This window comes from Ovis canadensis, chromosome 9, assembly GCF_042477335.2.
Source record: "Ovis canadensis isolate MfBH-ARS-UI-01 breed Bighorn chromosome 9, ARS-UI_OviCan_v2, whole genome shotgun sequence".
Lineage (NCBI taxonomy): Eukaryota > Metazoa > Chordata > Mammalia > Artiodactyla > Bovidae > Ovis > Ovis canadensis.
Genome location: NC_091253.1, coordinates 90,480,240 through 90,489,206, shown reverse-complemented (window position 1 = coordinate 90,489,206; position 8,967 = coordinate 90,480,240). Strand labels below are relative to the sequence as shown.

The 8,967-nt window shown below is 43.4% G+C and overlaps 1 protein-coding gene across 13 annotated transcripts in view; it reads left to right on the top strand.

Moving 5' to 3' along the window:
* The first annotated feature begins 450 nt into the window (after nt 1-450).
* CPQ (carboxypeptidase Q) overlaps nt 451-8,967 on the top strand; it is a 567,207-nt gene continuing 558,690 nt past the window's right edge. For 4 of the 13 annotated variants that reach the window (XM_069600551.1, XM_069600558.1, XM_069600546.1 and 1 more), the window contains exon 1: nt 1,098-1,299. The gene's annotated coding sequence lies outside the window, so the exon portion shown is untranslated. Of the gene's footprint in view, nt 1,300-2,017; nt 2,044-8,967 lie in introns of all 13 variants that reach the window. The other 9 variants (XM_069600549.1, XM_069600550.1, XM_069600568.1 and 6 more) reach the window with 9 other exon arrangements.

The window sequence follows — 8,967 nt, the reverse complement described above, 5'->3', positions numbered from 1 at the left end:
CATGACTTATTGGAAATAATAAATAAATAAATAATAAACTATCTTTACCTCAGATAATTTGAGAAAAAGTAATACTGCAGAGCTGGAGATAGCAACATAGAGATGATCCTGGTGGGCCAGGGTCACCTTTGAGGAACTATTTTGAATGTCTGAGTTCACACTTTATTCAACGGGCAACGGGGTTACTAAAAGTTTAGACAGATTGTTAACCGAGGGTTAAGTGTAGCGAGGTAAATGGACACTGCAAATTTTGTACTTTTTAAAGTTCCCAGGGAGCATGTGTTTTTCTTGTTGTTAAAGAGGAGACCTGAATTGCTCCGTGTCTCACAAATATAACTGTTTTTATTTGACAAGAGTGTGGTTATACAAAGGAATTCAAATTTATCAAAACAGAAAATGTTGAAAATACGTGAGCACACATTGTGTGACCAGTGATGCGAGTGGCTCCTTGATACAAAAAGCTACGCCAGGTAATCAGATGAATCTGCTTTCTCCAGCACCCTCATATAATTAACGCATCAACCGAAGAGGCAGGACTCTGCCGCATCTCTCCCAGCTGGGGTCTTCTCGTCCATCTTCTTCACCCTCGGCTCTCCAACAACCCTGCGGGGTAGGATGGGACAATAACGCTCTAATCACCCGGTAGCCGTGGGAGGCGTTGGACAGCCCACCTATCCCAGGGTTTCCAGACTCTGCCCTCATCCAGGTGCTGAGACAGCCAAAACTTCAACCTTTTCCTTTCAGCTCCTCAACCCCTTTCTTCGCTACCCGCCCGGCCACTCCTGCAAGCATACAACACCTCGGGTGAGCCCTTTGGCCACCTGAAGTCACATCTCAGGTAGGCCCTTTGGTCACTTGCGCTCTTGAAACCCCCTCGTGGCTCCGAGGTTCAAGGCCGTGGGCACCCGCGAGGCCTGAGAGCGACGTTCTGGCCGAAGGACTCCAAATAGAGACGCCAGACTGCGGGGGCCCAGGACACTGTGGAGCCAGATCCAGAAGGTGAGGGGACAGCCGGTAGCCCGCGGCCCTCAGGTCGCTTGAGTCGCAGCGAGGCCGTGGTCGGGCGTCGTGGAGGCGGCGCTTGGCCCCCCGCCCCCGCCTGCGGGCGCCCGGAGTCCCCGGCCGCTGCGCCCCGCCTTCTCGCCGCAGAAACCCCGGCAGCTGCCAGGACCAGGTGGGGGGTGGGCCGCGTCGCGGGTGTGGCCGCCGCCACTTGAAGGCTGGGCTCTGAACCTGGCCCTGAGCACGGCCACCCCCGCCGCCGCCGCCGGCGCCGCCATAGCTCCAGCGGCCGACCAGGTGCGTGCGCCGCCCGCCCGCCCCAGTCAGCCAACGGCTGAGCTGGCTTCCCCGGGAAGGCGAGCCGAGGCGGGTGGCCGACCCCAGAGTGAGGGGAACTTTCCGAGTAGCTCTTTCGTGGGAGCGACTGACATACGGGGTGGGGAAGCCGCCGGGAGACCGGTCTGGCCTGTGGCTTCCGCAGCAAAGGCCCAGAAATGAGGAAATCGAATGAGGGCGCCGGGATGGAGGAGGATGCTGGGCGCAGAGGGCGGGAGCCAGGCATCATGGCTCCTTTTTCCTCTCGTCCTGGGACGCGGGAGGGAGTGCTCCGGCCCCAAGCTGCCGAGCTGCTTGCCTTGCCTGCATCTGGAAGCAATTCCTAATTCTCCCTTTTATCGGGAGCTCCTTTGTGGTTCTTTTCACCTTTTATTTTGTACTTTCATTTTTGGTGTGCAATTCTAGGCTCCACGCCGGCTCTTAAGTTCCACGGGACAGAGCCCCTGTTGGACTTGTCAGGTCCTCAGTGTGGTGCAGACGGTAAAGCGTCTGCCTGCAATGTGGGAGACCCAGGTTCGATTCCTGGGTTGGGAAGGTCCCCCAGAGAAGGAAATGGCAACCCACTCCAGTACTCTTGCCTGGGAAATCCCATGATGGAGGAGCCTGGTAGGCTACAGTCCATGGGGTCCCAAAGAATGGGACACGACTGAGCGACTTCACTTTCTTTTTCTTTCAGTAGTACTCAGTGAGGAATTGAGCAAAAAAGTGAGTTCCTATGGAGAACTGGTGAATTAACGTCAGTGAATGAATATGCTTGAAATAGATCTGAATGAAGGAATACATGAATGGATATAAATACACACAACGTGGAGGCAGTGGAGACAGAGGCTGACAAATCTTTATCTTCTGGTAGTTTTCCAAAGGCTATATAGATGTTGCACTCATAAACGGGCTATATAGATGTTGCACTCATAAACGCAGTCATTCTGATTGTGGCTGTTTGAAAGTTCTATGCTGTATTAAAATAATCCGCAGAAGCACCCCTTCATTTTCCATTTTAGGTAGATTTTCCTTTATGCATTGCTTAAAGTGAAGTACGTCTAGGCTTCTTCTTCTGGGTTTTTTTTTTTTTTGCTTGTATTTTATTTTCTGACTTTGCAGAATCAGTGTCACTATAATTTTTTTTTTACATATTGTGTACTTTATAATATTTTTAAATGTATTTATGAAAGATAAGTGAATCTGAAGGCAGTACCACGTGACTCTGCTTTTAGTAATTTGTAAAACCAGACATTTCTTTGAATTCAGGATTGTGGAGGATCTTGTTTGCTTTCCCAAGACAGGTGCTGGCTGGTTTGTGGGTGACTGAAGAAGGCTGCCTATAGTTAAGAGAGGAAAAGAGAGATATTTATCTGTGTGCAGATACTTTGGAAGTGACACAGGTGAAGACTGCTTTAACTCAATTGGTCACTGCTTCAGTTCCAGGTTTCCAGGCCTGGGTTTCAGAAAACCTGGATGACTTTAGACTTGTTCCTTTATCTCTTTAGGTCTGTTTCTTAATCTTTGAAATGCAGGAGGTTCGGTAGGACCCCTTCCTGAGATAGACTTCCAGGATTCTCTTTTATTAGGTAAAAGGTGAAATTGCAGATGATTTTAGGAAAGCTTAACTCACTTTAGCTGCTCTGCTTGGGATTCTGTAGAATATTGGCCCCACTGTCTTATCTGCAAATTACAACTCATTCCTCACCTTCTTCACATCTGCTGCAGAAGGGCCTGGGAGTTTAAGATGAGAATTATAGACTCTGGGCAGGAGGGGAGAAAGGAGGGCAAAACAGTTGTGTGCATTGCCACAGGCCCCCCGTCCTGGGTCTAACTTGTTTTCAATGCACCCAGCCTGACAATGCCATATATTTTCAGTATATCTAGGGAATCATCACTATTAATTTGCCTGCATTTGAGATTAGTTATCATAGATCACAACATTTTGGAAGTGAAAGGACCTTAGAGATCTTTAAAAGGCTCTTAAAAAGTCATTTTACATATATATTAAAATATTTCTTGCATGCTACATTTCACAAAGTCCCAAATGTGTTAAGTAAAATAAAATTAACGTTACCTACTTCTGTTCTTTCAAGTCTCTTGGGAGAAGTGAAGTCAGATGTGGTGCTTGGTGAAAAAAAAAACACAACTTTTTTGACTCTGTTCTCAAAGATCCAGTTGTTGGGTCACATATGATTCCGACATGGAATGTAACAGAAATGATATTTATGGGCCAATGACCACTCACCAAGCACTGTTACATTTAACCTTTTTACTTGTTTTGCCCCATTTCATCCTTGCTGTAAACTTAAGTGCTGCATACCTTGTAATCCCTAGTCCACCTTCCAAAAATAGAAACAGTGCTTTGAAAATGGGAAGGTCAGGTATTCAAAACACAAACAGATGGAGGCAGGGTTTCTCCCAGAAATGTAGACAATCCCTGCTAGGAAAATCTGTGTAACATTGGAGAATGTGGTCTCTGTGTGTGTTCCAGGATATATATTAAACTCTCGGGCATTGTGGATAAAGGTATTTAGAATGGGAGCTCAGGAGGGGGATAATTGAGACTGAATTACAGAGAATTGGTATAGCATTTTGAAAATTATTGAGTTCCATTGCTACTCTGGAAGACTCACATTTTTACATAGGTGCACATACATCTTAATGTTAAATGTGCTCATATTTAATAATCCAGGGAGTATAAAAAGGATCAATCACATCAAGAGATATATGGATGAGTGGCACCTATGGACATCAAACTGAGTACAGTGTTGTTTCTTGGGCTAATTTTCCGATCCTTGATAAGTTGCTACCTCCCAACTTCCTTCTTTATAAGAGTGACAACTCCTAATGCAAAATACAATGCCTACCTTGCTGTAATCTAGGGGCAGGAATGCAGGATGAGTTTCCAAAACTCTTATAATTAATTGACAAGAGCAAAAGAGGAAAAGAGAGGCCCATAAAGTAAGTGGTAAATTATTTTGTTTCTTCGTCAGTCGAGTTTCATAGAAGGCAGAGACCAGTTGCAGCTGCTTGAAAAACTAAGAGTGATGCCAGTTTGATTTAGCTCAGGAGGCTGAAACTTTCTGCCCTGAAGGCTGGTGTGATGGAATAGACCTTCCCATTGCTCACAATATTATGAAAAAAACATTAAAGCAATAATTTTTATTACTTGCCCTGGAGCTAGAGCTTTAAAATGTACTTTCTTCTCCCCCTGCCCTCCCTCCCTAAACCACTTAGGTTTTTTAAAACAAACAACCCATTTATGTGTTTGCTACATTAGATTATTAGTCCTTTCCTTTATTTTTGGGCTCTGTTTCTTTATTGCAGCTAAGATGAAGGACTGGTTTGCTTCTGTGGAATTTTTCTTTAGTTATTATTTTATAACTCTGTGTGTTAATTTCAGTAACCGTTTATTGAGTGCGTACTGTGTGCCAGATAAAGATGAATGAGATCCCAAGTTTATGGAGGGAAGTGAGCCATCCACAAATAATTGCAGCACAGGGTGATGTGGAAGTAGTGGCCACTCATTCTCCCAGGAGAGAGGTTTGGTCAGAATTTAGGAAGACTTCACAGAGCAGGTGAATTTTGAACTGGATTTTGAAGCCTAAAGGCCAAAAGGAGGGAGAAAAGTGTTCTGAGCACAGAGAACAGGATGGGCAAAGAAAAGGAGGCAGTGTGAGCATAGCACTGCCAGGGAGAGACATGGATTGGGTGGGTCTTGTAAGGCTGGGGCCAGAGAAAGAAGGTCCTTGAATGTCATGTTATTTCAACTTTATCACAGCCTAGAAAATTTTATTTAAGAGTTTTAAAGCTAATTTTTAAAAGGGGGAGTGCTATAATTGGACTTTCTCTAGAAAATAACTCCAGCAATAATATTTTGGGGAAACTAGAGATGGAAAGCTGGGAGTCCAGAGGAAAATGAGGATGCTGGTGCTATAGTCCAAAGGAAATAGGATAAGGGTCTAAACTAGCATAGGTTTGAGAGATTATCAGCAGATAGGCAGAGCAGGGTTTAATGACTAGCCGGATATGGGAAGTAAGGTTGACGATAATTCTGAGGTATTGGTATTGCTTACTTAGGTAGATGCAGATGCCACTAATGAGGGTAATAAACATCAGATGAGGAAGAGGTTTGGGGAGGAAGACAGTGAGTAGAGACAACTCACAGATGTGAGAACATGTAGGAATATCCTTGATGTAGACCCTTGACTAGTGACTATAGTACTGTGACATCATATAGCCAAGACTGGTCAAATTTTATGACAGATCCGCAGTCTAAATAGACAAATCAATTCAATAAATCATGTAAAAAGAAGGAAAAAACACATTAGACTTTACTAATGATGTTTATATTTCAGGTGAGTTTCTTAGAACTCTAATTCTTATGTAACTTCTACTGAAAAAAAAAAGATACTCAAACAATCAGGGGTTATTAAAAATTATCAAGAAAACCAAACTAGAGTGACACAGAGGGGGGTGGTTGAAACGAACAATGATAAGCAAATGGTTGGAGTGTAGCAGAAAGGACAGATTGCTCAAGACACAGGTATAGGCAGATTTGGAATACAGAGATGACATTTGAGCTGGCTCTTCCAAATAGTGTATTTCTTTAGTGGTAAGAATATCACAAGCTTTGGTTTCTCATCTGTTCAACTTGTTCAGTTCAGTTCAGTCACTCAGTCCTGTCCGACTCTTTGTGACCCCATAAACTGCAGCACACCAGGCTTCCCTGTCCTTCACCAACTCCCGGAGCTTGCTCAAACTCATGTCCATTGAGTCGGTGATGCCATCCAGCCATCTCATCCTCTGTTGTCCCCTTCTTCTCCCACATTCAATATTTCTTGTCTTTTCCAAGGAGTCATTCTTTGCACCAAGTGGCCAAAGTATTGGAGTTTCAACTTCAGCATCAATCCTTACAATGAATATTCAGGACTGATTTCCTTTAGGATGGACTGGTTGGATCTCTTTGCAGTCCAAGGGACTCTTCAAGAGTCTTCTCCAACACCACAGTTCAAAGGCATCAATTCTTTGGTGCTCAGCTTTCTTTATAGTCCAACTCTCACATCCTTACATGACTACTAGAAAAACCATTGCCTTGACTAGATGGACCTTTGTTGGCAAAGTAATGTCTGCTTTTTAATATGTTTTCTAGGTTGGTCATAGCTTTTCTTCCAAGGAGCAAGCATCTCTTAATTCAGCTTGTTAGGGAGAGACAAACAGGTGATTGTTTAGAGGTACTGTGCAGAGGGTTTATTCTTATTTTGCAGATAAAGTGTTGGAAAACTTTGAACTAAGAGAAGAAAAACAGAGTAAGATAAAATGAGAAGGGTAATAATTAGGAGGAATTTCCAGATAATGAATTCTATGAGAAATAGTTGCTAACAAAGAAAAAGTTAGATTGATGTAGTATTCTCTTAGGGTCATGGCATTAGACTTGCTTGGAAAAAAGGATAAATTAGCATAGAACCTTATATATTAGAAAGAATTTTTACATTTGATTGTTACATGAACCCTCAGAAGCATGTGCAGCCAGGCACTATTATCTTTCTTTTATAAACTAAAAATCTTGATGTGAAAGAGGCTGTAGTTTGTCTCAGATCCTATAACTGGCAAGCACTCCAGGCCTTCTGAATTTCAGCCCATTGCTCTATCCATTGTTTTGGAATCTTGCTTGCCTGGGAACCTTGATGTGTTACAGTATGTCCCTTCCACTCCCACCATGTCCATCATGTAAAAATAAGAATAAAGCAGATGATATTTGAGGGTCAAGAAAACCAAGATCAGGGAGAGAGGCAGTGATGGAAAGGCTCCTTACCACCAGCTGTGCTACATGCAGTAGAAATGGTCACGCAGTCTCTAGAGAATATCTGGGAAACTCAAACAATACTTAAAATGTAATAGGAGAGTCTACAGTATGAAACAATTTTATGATTAAATCTTCCAAGAGGCAAATAACCCTTTAATTAAGTGGCATGTTAATGGCCACTAGGATCTGGTAAACGCAGAGATCCTTCCCTAGAGCCTCCAGAAGAAATGCAGTCCTGCCAACACATTGATTTTAGCTGGTAAGTCCAGTGTTGGATTTCTGACCTACAGAGCTATAAGCATTTGTTTTGTTTAAGCCACCAAGTTTTGGGGTCTTTGTTACAGCCAGCAGTAGAAAACCAGTGCGTTGTCCTATAGATTTGTTATAGGGTTAAGGAATGTAAGCATTTAGGAGAGGCCTTCTCAGTCAATACTAGCTACTGTCATTATTATTTTTTTCACTGGTACTTTCTCTTCTGTTTTTGCCTTTTTGTAATAGCCGTCCTGCGTTTACCCCTGATTGTTGGAAATCACTCCCCTCCTTCCCTGAGACTGTGACCTTAGGAGTTCCTCACTCCCAGGGTAGCCGTTATTCAGTCTCCAGCAATTTGTTAGAATTACCATTCAGGTATTCCTACATTTTATGGGTTCAGTGGCTTCTGCTCCAGATAAGCCAGAGCTGGGCTGTGACTCTCTGGATTTGCCTATCTCTGTAGACTTCAGGATGGTGGTTTGCTTTTTACCCTCACTTCTCCGTTCTAAGGGGAGTGGTTGTCAGTTTGTTCAGTTCTATTTCCTCCTATAAGGACAGGAGTAATGAAAGAAGTGAAAACAGTGCTCTCAGTACCCTATAGCTGTAATGAGCTCCTCTGTTCTTAAGAGAATTCCATCTCTATACTGGATCCCTTTCTGTTCTTTGGTTTTCAACTCAGTTTCATTCCAAAGAATGCTTTCTGGATTTTCTCATAGATTGAGACGCCATTAACCAAAATAGAAAACCCAGAAAGGATTCTGTGATGTATCTGAAATACAGGGTACAAACAGGCTCAAAACCTGGGGAGATTAACCTTAACTCTTCCCTATTCCTCATCCTCCCAGATTTAAAGTCACCAAATGCTGTTGTGTCTACCTTTGATAGCACCTGAAATGTTCTGTTTTTTAATTGTCCCCGTCCTTTCTATCCCCTTCATGGATCACAGCCTTGTAAGGGCAAAGGGGATTAACTCAATGAAGTTATGTGCCATCCCATGCAGGGCTACCCAGGACAGATGGGGTCATAGTGAAGAGTTCTGACAAAACGTGGTCCACTGGAGAAGGAAATGACAGCCTACTCCAGTATTCTTGCCTGGAGAACCCCATGAACAGTATGAAAAGGCAAAAAGATATGACACTGGAAGATGAGCCCACCAGGTCAGAAGGTGTCCAGTGTGCTGCTGGGGAAGAGCAGAGGGCAATTACTAATAGCTCCAGAAAGAATGAATGGCTGAGCCAAAGCAGAAATGATGGTTAGCTGTGGATGTGTCTGGTAGTGAAAGCAAAACCCGATGCTCCAAAGAACAACATTGCATAGGAACCTGGAATGTTAATTCCAGGTCCATTAATTAAGGTAAATTGGATGTGATCAAGCAGGAGATGGCAGGATTGAATATTGACATCTAAGGAATCAGTGAACTAAAATGGACAGAATAGGCAAATTTAATTCAGATGATCATTATATCCACTCTGTGGACAAGAATCCCTTAGAAGAAATGGAGTATCCCTCATAGTCAACAGAAGTATCTGAAAGGCAGTGCTTGGGTGCAGCCTCAAAAATGACAGAATAATCTCGGTTTGTTTCCAAGG